General features: G+C 32.6%; 1 long non-coding RNA gene across 1 annotated transcript; it reads left to right on the top strand.

Moving 5' to 3' along the window:
• Window positions 1–1,957: 1,957 nt before the first annotated feature.
• On the top strand, window positions 1,958–9,005 carry LOC121223343 (uncharacterized). Its single transcript, XR_005920689.1, has 5 exons — window positions 1,958–2,167; window positions 2,465–2,795; window positions 2,878–3,236; window positions 3,343–3,452; window positions 8,727–9,005. It is a non-coding gene; the product is annotated as an uncharacterized lncRNA (long non-coding RNA).
• Window positions 9,006–15,514: the final 6,509 nt, after the last annotated feature.

Below are 15,514 nucleotides of genomic sequence, written 5' to 3'. Positions count from 1 at the left end.
AAAATATTAAATTTCTCACAACTGGATTCGAATTAAATATTTCAAAATAAAAACTATTCGATACTAAATATTTAAATATATACATATAAGAAAATTTATTTGGAACATTACTAGTGGAGTTTTTAGACCCCACAAATAGAATGAGAAGGTTGACAAGTGATATATAGGTGTACAATTTAATATGAAAAAAATAGAGACAAATGTCAAGTTTTTAAGATTGCTTATAAAATAATCAAAGAAGTACACTGCTATTGTATCGAATACTCACCCATAAAGAAATTGTTTTTGAAATTCATGAGAGATTTTCACATGATTACAAAACTAGATGAGACCAATCAATTCAACCGAGTAAAAGACTTATTAAAAAATCATTTGAATCAAATTTATGTTTATTATTGTTTCCTTTGACTTATACGAAAATTTTAGAATTTTTTAGGAAATTTTATATTATTATATTTAAAAGATAAATCAATCTAATCGATTCGATTATCGATCTAAACTGTTCTATTATCAATCTAATTTTCACGGGCATTAAATTTTTCCTAAACATTTTATAATTGCGTTGACTAGTTTTTCATAGAAAAAATCGAATTTCGAGTAAATGTATTTTAAAAAAAAAACTTTTTTAGGGTAATTTACATTAGTAGTCATCAAATTATTAGTAAATTTTTTATTAGTCATCCAACTATAAAAATGTTACAAAAGGGCCACTAAACTAAAGTAAATTTCTTTTTTTGATCATCCAACCATGACAAGTTACAAAATGGTCACCCGCCAACAATTTTGTCATTTTTCAATCACCAGTTGGCTAACACAAAAAAATGAAAACACCCAAATATCCTAGGGTGACCAAAAAAGATAAATTTAAATAGTTAAGTAACTATTTTATAACTTTTTATAGTTGATGACCATAAAAAAAATTCACTAATAGTTTAGTGACTGCGAATATAAATTACCCTTCTTTTACGAGGAGAAAACATTTTTTAAATACTATTTCCTTTATTGTTTTTCTACATTAATGGAATAATCTTAAAATAGAAAACAATTTGCATGTCCTTTTATTTTTATTTTTGGTAATTAATGTCCTCTTATTTTATGTGATAATAAATGCCGATGAGGCATACAAATTGGCTGTCCAGTAGCCCAAAGGAAATTATTATTTTTTTAGTAAAGAAATTTAATATTTTAGGCTTACTAATTACGTGACTTTACAATATTAAACGTTATATAATGGAATAACCTTTTTTTCCCTAATAGAGGCTTATTTTAAGGTTAATATGAGACATAATAAATTTTTAATTCAATTCACATATTTTTTTTTAAATTTAGTTTTTCAACTTTTTAAAAATTTAATTTTAGGCCCAATTGTTAATAATAGGGGTGAGCGTTTGATCGAATTAAATGAAAAAAATCAAGTTAACCAAGTTGGCGAGTCTTATTTTATTATCCTAACTTGATTTGAATTTTTTTAGAATCGAGTCAAGTTGAATCGAGTGAAATTGTTCAAGTTAAATTAAATAATCAAACATGTCAAATTAAAATCTTGTTACAGTATAATTTTTTTTTAAAAAATAATTCGATTGGATTATAACTTAAAATTTGAAACAAATAATAGTCCATTGGGCTAAACCCAACTAATTGATCCTAAGAGAACAAAAGTAGACAACGATAAAGCGGGCCACCATCAAATTAGCCCATAAAATCAAAAGCATGAACAGAAAGAAAAGAAAATAAGTGTGAGTTTAGATAGGTGGTGCTTTTACCTGCAGTTAGTGTAAAATCAGCGGTGGCGGTGAGATTAGATACTGTAGCGATACTGTAGCGTGAGATAAAAGTAAGCTAAACGCACCGCACCGCACCCAATCGCCCATCCAAACCCACCCTAAATTTTCAAACTTCACTCCAGTCGAACAGTACAGCTGGCCTTCATTAATGTACCTAACATTTCCTTTGCCCAAGACCACTGTAAAGTAATAGCAGATCTCCTAAAAATCTTTTACTTATCTGCTTTCTTCTCAATCGGCATCATTTTTCATTTCAAAAGTCACAACACTTTTCCTCTTTCAAATCGATAGCCATAATCGTTTCCTCTTTCCTTTTACTCTGAAGAGCCCAGGAGATTTTCCTCCGATTCTCCTCTAAACGATCTTGAAATCCCTCCCTTCAGGTACTGTTCCTCTCCATACTTGAGTGTTTCTTTTGCTAATCGATGGGTTTCTGTGTTTTCTGACCTTGGAGTAAAGTAATATCTGATTTCTTGAAAATGAGCTTTTAGACTTTGAATGTCACTGATAATTGCTCCTATTTCTAACCTGTCGAGATTTGCATTTTGGCATTTTGTTATCACTGATTTCGAGTCGCCTATTATGTCCAAAGTATGATAGCGCAAATGAATCTCTAATTTTGTTGCTTGAAATCCTGCATATGCTTCCGCCGCGAACGAATATGCAACGTTGTCGTGAAGAATCGATTTTGCCGCAATGAATCTGCCCCCCTTGTCTTTAACGACTAGGCCTGATGCAAATCTGAAGTTTTGTGTGTCAAAAGCAACATCGAAAAAAATAGCCACGTTCGCCCTTTGTATGCTTTGTTTAGGTCTTGCATTAGTTTCCAAGCTGAGTTCCCTATCTTTAATACCTTCCAATTCTAAAATATAACTTTTAATTTGTTTGGAGATATCCCAACTCATGCTTGATTTGCCTTCATATATTAACTTGATTCTATTTGTCTAGATTAGCCAGATCCCGCAACAAAACATTCTACACTGCTCATTTGTCCCTTAGTTGAAAACCTAGGTAAGCCAACTCCAAAGATCTAGACTACTGTTGTTGAAAACACAGGAGAAATTTAAGTGACTCCATATTTCTTTCGTTGTAGAGCACAATTGGAATACGTGGTTGCAGTCTTCTTCTCCTTGACTACATCTCATACATTGATCCTCAGCCATCACTCTTCTCAGCTTCAGATTAGAGAAAATGGGAATGTAGTTCCACAAAATTTTCCATACTATAATTTTGATTTTTGAGGGCATGTGTAAATACCACAGTTTCCTGTAAAAGCTTTTAGTATCGGTCTATAAATAAACACTAGGATTCACTGTAATATCTTGTAATAGTTTATAGGCACTCCTTACTGAGAAGTCTCCAGTTGCCTCCCCTCTCCACACCTGGAAGTTTTTATGGGTTGACTTTGATAGCGGAATTTGTAGTATTCTTCTAACGATATTCGTATTAAAGGTATGGAAAATCAAATCTCTGTTCCACGTTCTACTATCTTTATTGATTAAGTCGGACACTATTCTGATACTTTCATTGCTGTTGTTGTTTTGTATTCTATCTTCAGTATTTCCCGATATCCAGCGATCAGTCCATAATGAAATATGGTCTCCCTTACCGACCCTCCAGCATAATCCATCTTCCAAGAGTTTTTTTGTTGACCAAATACTCATCCAGGTAAGTAAAGGTAGGTTACTTAAAGGAGCATTTAAGAAATTCGTATTTGGATAATACTTAGCTTTTAAAACTTGGGCTAATAAAGAATTTTGATAATTAATGAGACGCCAACCCTGTTTAGCTAATAATGCTATATTAAATTTATCCAAACTTCTGAAGCCCAGACCACCCAATTCTTTCACCAAGCAAATATCCTTCCAAGCACAACAATGAATCCCATTTTTCCCCTTACTTTTTTGCCACCAAAAATTTTCAATTATACCCTCCAATTCCTTGTATAAAGATTTAGGGAAAAAAATACGTTATTGAATAATTGGTATAGACTGTAAAATAGCTTTGATAAAAACCTCATTACCCCCTTGTGAGAGATATTTGATACTCCAATTATCAACTCGTTGTTTTAGTCTATCCTTCAAAATCTGGAACGCTGCCTTCTTTCTTCTACCCACCAAATTAGGTAACCCTAGATACCTTTCCAAATCATTTGAGCTTTGCACCCCAAGAACTCGAGTAATTGTTCTTCTTTCTCCTTTCCGCGTATTACTACTGAAAAAAATTGTAGATTTTGAATAGTTTACTTTCTGTCCCGAGCAAGCTTCGTATTCATGGAGGATCTATTTCAAAAAAATTGAACTCCTCTCAGTAGCTTTCCCAAACAACATACAATCATCTGCGAAAAGTAAGTGTGAAACCTGCGACCCACTTCTTCTTACCTTGACACCTCTCACTTTTTTCTCCTACATTCCCAACTTCATAAGGCTAGAAAGGTCTTCTCCACGGAATAAGAATAGGAACAGAGTCAATGGGTCTCTCTGTCATAATCCTCTACAAGGAGAGAAAAGTTCTCCACTGTGCCCATTTAGAACCACCGAATAAGAAATTGTAGTTATGCACTTTATTAGTAAGGCCACCCACTCATAATCAAATCCTAGTTTCTTCATTATTTCCTCCAAAAAGTTCCATTCAACCCTATCATATGCCTTACTCATATCCAACTTTACCTCCATAAATCCTTTTTTCCTTGCCCTTTTATGTCTCAACCTATGAAGTAGTTCATAGGTCAGCAACATGTTATCCGAAATCAATCTCTCAGGGACAAAAGCACTTTGAGCAAGATCAATGCATTTGTCTAGCACTTTTCGAATGCGATTTGCCAGAACTTTAGCCATCAATTTGTAGATAACATTACACAAACTAATAGGCCTAAAGTGTGTTATACCCACTGGATTAGAAATTTCGGGATTAATACAATATTAGTTTTATTGACTGGACCTATTTCCATCCCTCCATTCGGATGAATGAGACAAAAATTAGTGACCTCTTCCCCGATAATTGACCAACACTTCTAATAAAATAATGCTGGAAACCCATCTTCTCTTGGCACTTTTGTGGAACCCAATTCTGCCAAAGCCTTCGAAACTCCTCCTTCGTATATCTCGCCTTTAGCATTAAATTATCTTCGTCTGAAATACTAGTAACTCCTGATAAAATATGCTCATAATTTCCTTTTCTTCAAGATGAGAATAGTTGTTGGAAGTATGATCTAGCTATCATTCTCATTTCCATTATTTCATCCTTCTCCCTCCCATCATCATGCTGCAGTTTATGGATTAGATTCCTCTGTTGCTTCTGTGTTGCTTGTTTGTGGAAAAAAGTTGTATTTTTATCCCCAAATTTCAGCCAGTTAACCCTCGCCCTTTGTTCCCAATAACGTTCATCCTTATCAATCTCAAAATTGAGTTAGATTTTTGTATAGATCATGTAACACCCCTAACCCGTATCTGTTGCCAAATTAGGGTTAAGAGGCATTACATTTCAAAACACAAATCAAAACAGACATTTATTAAAGTTTAATTTTTTTTACAGTTACATATTATAAACTAGGTCTAATATTAAACATGCAAAATTTTAAGCTTCTCTTTTAACCATTTTGAACAAAACAAAGACATTACTATACAAATAAACCATAAGAAAATAAGCCATTTTTGTATGGCTATTAATCTCATATACATTATATATAGAAGTACGAACTTCAAAACATTATCTAGTCTGTACATGCCATAAGTTAAAATTTAAACATTTTAATACCGAGACAATAGATAGAGTGATGATCTTGCTGACGATCCCCGAGCTTGAAGCTTAATCTTTAAGTCTAAAAAAAACAGAAAGACATAAACAAACAAAGTAAGCTTTTATAGCTTAGTAAGTCTATAGAAGCTTTTATAGCTTAGTAAGTCTATAGCATAACTAAAATATATATAAATAATTATATAATTTCCTGGTACACTTAAAGAATTCACAATATACCATGCATGTTATCATTTGAATATTTGTTATTCATAATCATCTTATTTATAACCAATTATATGAACTCATAGAATTCATATCAATGAGTACATATATATAAACAACATGCATACAACCAATTGTATATATAAATACTCATCAAAATCTTATAATCAAATACATTTACATATCATTTACATATAGTCAAATGCACACATAATTATCAACACTTAAAACCGAAAGCATATACAATTTGAAACATGAATAGCCGAATGTATATATACATATATGCTTAACAAATATTATCATCGAATGTATATACACTTTAAACATGAATAGCCGAATGCTTATACACATAACAAATATAATAACAAAATGTATATACACTTTAAACATGAATAGCTGAATGCATATATACATATGCCTAGCAAGTATTATGTAACGACCTAAAAAGTGCAGGCATTGGAAAGTGAATTATCGGGCTGTCGTTTTAGTGAAACGGGTTCATAAATATTTTATTAAAAATACTTACAAAGTTAGTTGTGTGATCAATTAGGTTTTGGTTAGGTGAATTTGACTTAATTAGAAGTAATTATGAAAAAGGATTAAATTGTAATAGAGATAAAAATTTAATTACAGATTAAAGAAAGTTAAAAAGACCAAATAGGTAATTATGCCATCAGCCTAAATTGAGGCGGCATAACAAAAGAAATATCTAAGATATTTTTAATTTAAAATATATATTATATATTATGTTTATTTAATTAATAAGTATGTTGTTATATTATATTATTATATTATTATATATATAAAGCAAATGAAATAAAAGAAAGAAAGAAACAGAACATTAAGCATGGACGAAATAGAGAAGAAACATGGGAGAAAGAAAGAAAGAAAAAGAAAAAGGGAAATTTGGGTTTCAAGGTTCAAAGTTAATTTGGTAAGTTAATTTAATACATTTTCTCTTAGTTTTGATGTTTTTGGAATCGTAGAACAAAGTATTATTGGATTTATGCTGAAATTTTGTAAGATATTATATTTTTTTTAGACATGGTTCATGTTGGGAAAGATGATGAATTAGGGGTTAAATTGATTTAATTTAAAGTTAGAAGTTAGTAAAGGATTTAATTGTAAAATAAAGTGTAAATTTTGAATAGTAGGGACTAAATTGAAAGAATCTCGAAATTAGGGATTTATGGTGAAAATGAATAATTAAAATGAGTTTATAGTAAGAATTAAGAGAGAATATAGAGTTAGATTGGGAAAATAAAATTAGTATTGATAAGGGATTAAATTATAATTTAGGTAAAGTTTAGGTATAAATGGAAATATTTTGATGAAATTGTGTATTAATGATTTTTAATTGTTTAATTACGTAGCTAATATCGTGCAAGAGTCATTGTCCGAGCAAGGAAAGAAAAAGGTGGACAAGAAGTGACTCGAGAGAAATTTCGGTTACTATTACCATAATTCAAATTTAATTATTAATTGTTAAAATTAAAATTAATATACATGATAAGCAAATTGAGGTAAGTGTCATGATTGAATTGAATGATAAATACGTATTGGTATTGAATTTATTAATAGCTATTGTTGAATTTTGAATAATATGTTTAGTAAATAAAAATAAGGTGAATATCAATATTGAATTAAATGTGAATTGAATGGAAATTACTAGTGATATGATATAAATTAAAAGAATTAATGTGGTATTGAAATGAATATTAGATTGAAAATTTGATTTGAATTGTGAACATGAGAAATTGTGAATTGAGTGAAATTGAAATGTGATTATTGAATAGAAATTGAAATGGTTTGAATTGAATTATTGAACTATTGTGGTATTGAACTGGAATATTGAAATTGGTGATTGATATGGATTTTATTGGAGTTGAATTGAGAAAGTGGAAATTGATATGTGAGACTGATACTGAACTGAATTATGGAATACTGAATGTTGTATTTGAGTACTGAATTGAATTGTGAAATTACTGAATATTGTTATGTGTATTGCATTGAACTGTGAAATTACTAAAGTAATGAATTACTGCAATACTGTGAAACTGATTGAAATAAGGAATTATAATTGATACTGAACTAATATGGAAATTGTATTGAAAAGTGAATTAAATACCCTATTAACTAGTCGGATATAGTTGGCATGCCATAGGATATGGAAGAGTAGGAGTTTTTACCAGCTTACTGATCAGGCATTTATATGCCGACTACTGTTACTATTATCGATTCGACACTTTGTGTGTCAAATATAGTTACCTTTACTGTTACAGATTCAACACTTTGTGTGTTGAATACTGTTACTGTTACTGTTACTGCTACCGTTACTGATTACTGTTTAGGTGTTGTGTACCGTGAAGGTACAATGTGTAGTATTGGTGTGTTTAGTTGGATCTGTGTATCCACAAAAGTCCGAGTTAAGTTAATAGGGGTAAATGAATAATTTTGATAATATAAATTTTATTGAATGATCTTGAAAATGAATTGAAATGAGATATTAAATTGAAATATAGAAATGAAATGTATGAACCATGGGTTCAAGAAATAGATAATGATATAATTCATGAAATGTTTTGGTAGTATGAGATGATGTAAAAATCTAAGTGAAGAAAAGCAAATTGAAATAACTATTGTTGAAAAATGAGAAGTGAAAATAAAATGATTTGAAATAGTGAAATAATATGTGAATTTAATTGAATACAAGTTATTGAAATTTATTTATGGATTTAATGTATAAATTGAGTGTTAAAGTTATTATAAGTGCAAATTGATTATAAATGAACGCATCGAATTGAAATATAGTTATTATTATTGTTGTTGTTGGAACAAGTTGATTTAATGTATTAAATGTTTATTGAAAGATTATTAGCATAAATTGAATATGCATATTTATTTGTATAATGTTATAGATTTGAATTATGGTAATACCACTTAGTATACTCATGCTCAGCGTACGGTTGTTTCCGTGCGCAGGTTAGTAGAAAGCCAGTGTCTAGTCCAGCATCCAAAGCAATCTCGACCTCAGAGAAATTTTAGTGATGTATCTTTGTTTTGATAATGTGGCATGTACTTAGGTGATGTATTGATTAAAGTATGCTATGTCTGTTATTTACTTATAAATTGCTCGTAAATTGACCGATATGTTCTGTAATGCCTCATAGCCATGTTGCGGCAACAGTTTAGGGTTAGAGGGTGTTACATATTATCACCGAATGTATATACATGTTCTTCAAATACATATGACATAATTCATATGCATATCCATCATATTTAAACACATAATATAAACAGATTCATCGACACTCAGCCTGCTAGGTTTTAAAACCTGATTCAGTACACCGGCTTTTAGCCTGCTAGACTTATAGTCCGAATTGTTTCACCGGTATTAAGCCTGCTAGACATAAAGTCCGAAATATTTCACCAGCATCAAACCTACTAGATGTAAAGTCTGAAATGTCCAATCACCTTATAATGGTCCAAACTAATAATTTCATACCTTCAATTCCATTCAAAAACTTTTACAAGAATATATATACATAATTGAATATTCCATATACATATATAAATTTCATACTTAAATTCATTACAAGAACATATACATGTATACCTGCATAATCGAATCTCATATAAACTTATATAAATGTCCTTCCTAAATTCAATAAAAGAACATATATATATGTTAGCATGCTCATTCGAATATAGCATATATATAAATTGCAACTCACATATACATACTTATTCGAAACTACATATACAATCATGAATTACATATCTTTAATCAAATCCAAGAGTTTATACATGTATATACCTATATATATATATTCGAACCTAATATATATATGTTATACATACCTTTGATTAAAACCAAAAATGTATACATATACAACATTCATACTTTAACTAAATTCAAGAACTTATATATATGTATATATATTCGAGCATTATATACATATATATATATATACATATACATACATAGATACTCATACCTTTATCTAAATTGAAGACTTGTTCATGTATTTACATATATGTTCGAATCTAACATATGCATATATAACTTTCTTACCTAAATTCAATACAAGAAATTTACATATATATATACATGCTTATTCGAATATCAACTATACTTATATACATTTCTTACCTTTATTTCAACCCATAAATTTATACAAGATTATACTTGTATATTCGAACATGTTATATATATATCATCCATACTTCAAAATTTATTCAATCAATATACTTTTAATTATAGCTCAACACAAAATACAATTAGTATACATATATAAATATTAACTTAATAACTTCTAATTACTAATAGACTTACCTCGGACAATGTAAAATCGAAACCAGACGATTAGTCGACGACTTTAGCTTTTCCCCGATCCAACTCCGATTTCTTTGGTTCTTGATCTTAAATCAAGCTTGAACATGGCCAAATCTATGCTTGTGTTTTTTCTTCTTTCTTTTCTCTAGTTTTGGCTAAACATGGATGATAACAATTGAATTTTTACTTTGTTTTTAATTAACATATATTAGTATTTTATTTATTTACCTTATTAACCTTTATTAAATAATTTATATTTCATATAACACAAGGATAAAGTTGTCCATAGCCACCCACTATCATTTAAATGGCCTAATTGCCATCTAAGACCCCCATTTTTAAAAGACAACAACAATTGAGTGCTTTTAGATTTGACCTCTAAATTTTTATTTTACGCGATTAAGTCATTTTATCAAATTGAGCATTCAAACGATAAAATTTTTATACGAAATTTTCGCACATATTAATTCACATACTGCAAATACTAAAAATAATATTAAAATATTTTTTGACTTGGATTTGTGGTTCCAGAACTACTTTATCCAATTAGGGTCAAAATTGGGCTGTTACAGATCAGATCTGCTAAATTTTCTTCATCTCTCTCAGCTTCTAGTAGTGTGGCCAATTTTGAAGATAACACATTTTTCCTTTCTTCTTTAGAATACCGAATTTGACCAGCCCATAGCTCCAAGCCCCTTTTTATACATTCCAGCTTATTTAAAAAATCTCCCTCCGCATGTTCCCAAATACTTTTGATCTCATTAAAGAACAAATCTTCCAATACCCATCATGCTTCAAATTTGAAACTTTTATGAATTCTCTCTCTGCACTCCTTCTTTGTATTAACCAATAGTGGGCAATGATCTGAAAACGTATGTGGAAGATGTTAAAGCTGAAATTCACGAAATAAATGCAACCATTCTTCAGTCGCCACACCTCAGTCTAACCGTTCTTGAATATTAGTTTCGAGTAAATTCCCTTTTTCCCAAGTAAACCAGTTTCCAGAAAACCCCATATCATGTTGAATATTGGCAATATCCCACATTAGGAAAAGATAGAAATGGAGGGGGTTTGGTTTGTTATATATAGAACCCCTCCCCCTTTGGTTGTATCATCCCAAAATCTTCTCCTTTGTAATATTTCTAGAAGAAATATTGATTTGGTAGTGTCCGAGGACGTAAGCTAAATTGGCCGAACCTCGTTAAATCTCTGGTATTTTATTTCTTATTTGTTTGCTTATATTTAATAGCTTTATGTTGGTTATATTTATTTAGTTATTATTGCTATAAATATCTAAGTGAGTTCTGTCTAGTTGTTGGGTTTTAAGCGGGACCATTTGTGACCCCTCCAATTTAACTGAGAATTTTCTTAGTATAATTGTTGGCATAATAATTATCTAAATATTTCTGATAATATTGTTATTAATATTATCGTCGCTTCCGCAACAATTGGTATCCGAGCCAAGGTTTTGTAGTATGCTCTGTGTTTGCAGCTTAGTCTGATCTTACACATCAGAAACATTTCCGAAAGCTTGTGGGTATTCCGCATTTGGTGGCTATTAAATAGAAGCTATGGCAAAAATGACAGAAGAAAAACCATCCATATCAACAACTTCCACTTCGTACATTTTGCCGAGGATTGGAACTGCAAATACGAGATTTGTAGTGGAAATTTTTGATGGAACAGGTCATTTCGGCATGTGGCAAAGTGAGCTTCTAGATGCCCTCTTTCAACAGGGTCTAGATATTGCCATTGAGGAAGAAAAACCAGAAGGGGTTGATGATAAAGAATGGAAGACCATCAACCGATTGGCATGTGGTACAATTCGATCATGTCTTTCCAGAGAGCAAAAGTATACATTCAGTAAAGAGACTTCTGCAAGTAAATTGTGGAAAGCATTGGAGGAGAAATTCTTGAAGAAGAACAGTCAAAATAAGTTGCATATGAAGAAAAGACTGTTTCGTTTCAATTATGTTCCTGGTACCACGATGAACGAGCACATTACCAATTTTAATCAGCTGGTGGCTGATTTGTTGAATTTGGATGTGACTTTTGAAGACGAAGACTTGGCGTTAATGTTGTTGGGATTGCTTCCTGAGGAGTTTGAGTACCTTGAAACTACTCTACTTCATGGAAAATCGGAAGTAACTTTCAATGAAGTAACTGCTGCATTGTATAGCTATGAACTACGCCGAAAGGATAAGTTGAAAGGTTCAGGTGAAGCAGCAGTGGAAGCATTGGTAACAAGAGGTCGTCAGCAAAGTCAGTCTAAGGGGAAGAGAAGAAAGTCCAAAGGTCGAGCTGTTGCCAAAGATGAATGTTCTTTTTGCAAAGAAAAAGGACATTGGAAGAAAGATTATCCAAAATTGAAGAAAAAAGGGAAGACTCCGCAAGATACAAATGTTGCAGAATATAATAGTGAAGCAGAGTCAGACTTTTCTCTTAGTATGACATCTTCAACATTATATGCAGATGAGTGGATCATGGATTCTGGTTGTTCCTATCATATGTGTCCCATTCGGGAATGGTTCTTTGAATTTCAAAAACTAGATGAAGGGGTTGTTTACATGGGTAATGATAACACATGTAAAATAGCCGGGATAGGTTCAATTAAACTGAGGAGTCATGATGGATCTACTAGAATTTTGCGGGATGTACGATATGTCCCAAAGTTGAAGAAGAATCTCATCTCTTTGGGGTCGTTAGAATCTAAAGGCCTAGTTGTGACAATACGAGATGGAGTTCTTAAAGCAACTTCAGGAGCATTGGTGATGTTGAAAGGCATAAGAAAGAACAATCTGTATTACTACCAAGGTAGTACAGTGGTCGGGACAACAGCAGCAGCAATTACGAGTACCAAGAAGGACGCTGAGGCAACACAGCTGTGGCATATGCGTTTGGGCCATGCTGGTGAAAAATCCTTGCAAACTCTAGCCAAGCAAGGATTATTGAAAGGTACAAAGACTTGCAAACTTGAATTTTGCGAGCATTGTGTTCTGGGAAAACAACGAAGGGTGAAATTTGGCACTGGGATTCACAATACTAAAGGTATTCTGGATTATGTGCATTCTGATGTATGGGGACCGTCCAAGACTCCATCACTTGGAGGAAGACGTTATTTTGTCACCTTTATTGATGATTTTTCCAGACGAGTTTGGGTGTTTCCTATGAAGAACAAAGATGAGGTGCTTGAAGTTTTCCTTAAGTGGAAAACTAAAGTTGAAAATCAGACAGGAAGGACGATTAAGGTTCTCCGATCAGACAACGGTGGAGAATATAAAAGCGATCCTTTCCTGAAGATATGCCAAGATTGTGGCATAGTAAGGCACTTCACCGTAGGTGGAACACCGCAACAGAATGGGGTGGCAGAGCGTATGAATCGAACGCTTGTGGAGAAAGTTCGATGTATGTTATCTAATGCTGGATTAGATAGAAAGTTTTGGACTGAGGCTGTGACGTACGCTCAACATCTCATCAATCATTTGCCATCATCTGCTATAAATGGCAAGACTCCTTTGGAGAAATGGTATGGAAAACCTGCTACTGATTATGACACCTTGCGCATTTTTGGTTCTATTGCATATTATCATGTGAAAGAATCAAAGTTAGATCCAAGAGCAAAGAAGGCTCTATTCATGGGCTTCAATGCTGGTGTTAAGGGATATCGTTTATGGTGTCTAGAGGCAAAGAAGACGATAATCAGTAGGGATGTTACCTTTCATGAATCTGCCATGTTGAATAAGGTAAATCCAGAAGGAGTGAGTAGTACTTCGCAGCAGGTGGAGTGTACTCCGCAGCAGGTGGAGTTTGAGCAAAGTGTGGTAATTCCAGCAAAAGGTACCACTAGTGATTCTTCATTGGCAGATGCAGAGTCAGATGAGGAAGAGGTTTCTACCCAAGAACCTCAACAGCAATCAGAGCCAATTGCAGTCAGAAGGCAGAGACGAGAAATTCAGAAACCTGCTCGTTTCACTGACATGGTAGCTTATGCACTTCCAGTTGTTGATAATATTCCATCCACTTACATCGAAGCCATTCAGAGTTTAGAGAATAATAGATGGTTAGGTGCAATGGAAGAGGAAATGCAATCTCTAGAGAAAAAACAAGACGTGGAAGCTGGCACAACTACCAAAAGGGAAGAAGGCGATTGGTTGCAAATTTGAAGACACTATTGAAGTTTGTGTTATGAGAAGATGTTCGAAGATGTGGAATATCGCCAAGGTGGAGATTTGTTGAATATTGGCAATATCCCACATTAGGAAAAGATAGAAATGGAGGGGGTTTGGTTTGTTATATATAGAACCCCTCCCCCTTTGGTTGTATCATCCCAAAATCTTCTCCTTTGTAATATTTCTAGAAGAAATATTGATTTGGTAGTGTCTGAGGACGTAAGCTAAATTGGCCGAACCTCGTTAAATCTCTGGTATTTTATTTCTTATTTGTTTGCTTATATTTAATAGCTTTATGTTGGTTATATTTATTTAGTTATTATTGCTATAAATATCTAAGTGAGTTCTGTCTAGTTATTGGGTTTTAAGCGGGACCATTTGTGACCCCTCCAATTTAACTGGGAATTTTCTTAGTATAATTGTTGGCATAATAATTATCTAAATATTTCTGATAATATTGTTATTAATATTATCGTCGCTTCCGCAACATATCATACAAATTACATTCCTCCAGTATCTTGCAAAAATCTTCCATTCGTGCTTCCTCTCGAGGTAAACCACCTTTTTTTCTCAAAACCATACAAAATTTCATTAAATTCCCCACAAACCATCCATGGTAGCTCTCTAACAGTACCTAGATGACGTAAGAAATTCCATGCATCAGCTCTATCATGTGAATAATGATACCCACAAAAACCAATAAACCTCCATTTGTGTCCTTCCTCCACATCGTCAATGATCACGTCAATATGTCATTTTGAAAAACTCTAAAGCTGAATATTTTTACCACCACGCCAAGCCAAACATAATCCACCTCTAGATCCATTTGAGTCAACATCAATGCCATTTAAAAACCCACAACTTCTTCGAACTCGTTCCATTTGACTGTTACAAATTTTTGTCTCCATAAAGAAGATCACTTGGGGATTATATAACTTCAGCACATGCCAAATTCTTCAAATTGTCTGTGGACTCCCCAATCCACGGATATTCCAGCTTAGGATTTTCATTGTGCCCGGTCGGCTTGCCACTTGGCAGCTGCCAACGATTGATGACTAACCTCCACTACCCTCTTACTCCTGACCGCCAAAGTGTTAGTCTCTTCTTTGGCCAAGACATCTTCAATTTCTCTTCAATTTCTTTTTTTACCCTCCTCACCAATAAACACTCCATCTTCAAAGTCGTGTTCCATTAAGTTATGCTCCTGATTCCCACTCCAATTTCCATTTTCTTTTCATAGATTAGATACCCTTTCCAGATTTATT

Source organism: Gossypium hirsutum, chromosome D11 (assembly GCF_007990345.1).
Source record: "Gossypium hirsutum isolate 1008001.06 chromosome D11, Gossypium_hirsutum_v2.1, whole genome shotgun sequence".
NCBI lineage: Eukaryota > Viridiplantae > Streptophyta > Magnoliopsida > Malvales > Malvaceae > Gossypium > Gossypium hirsutum.
Note: the sequence above shows the minus strand (reverse complement) of the source record. Positions and strands in the feature narration are given on the sequence as shown.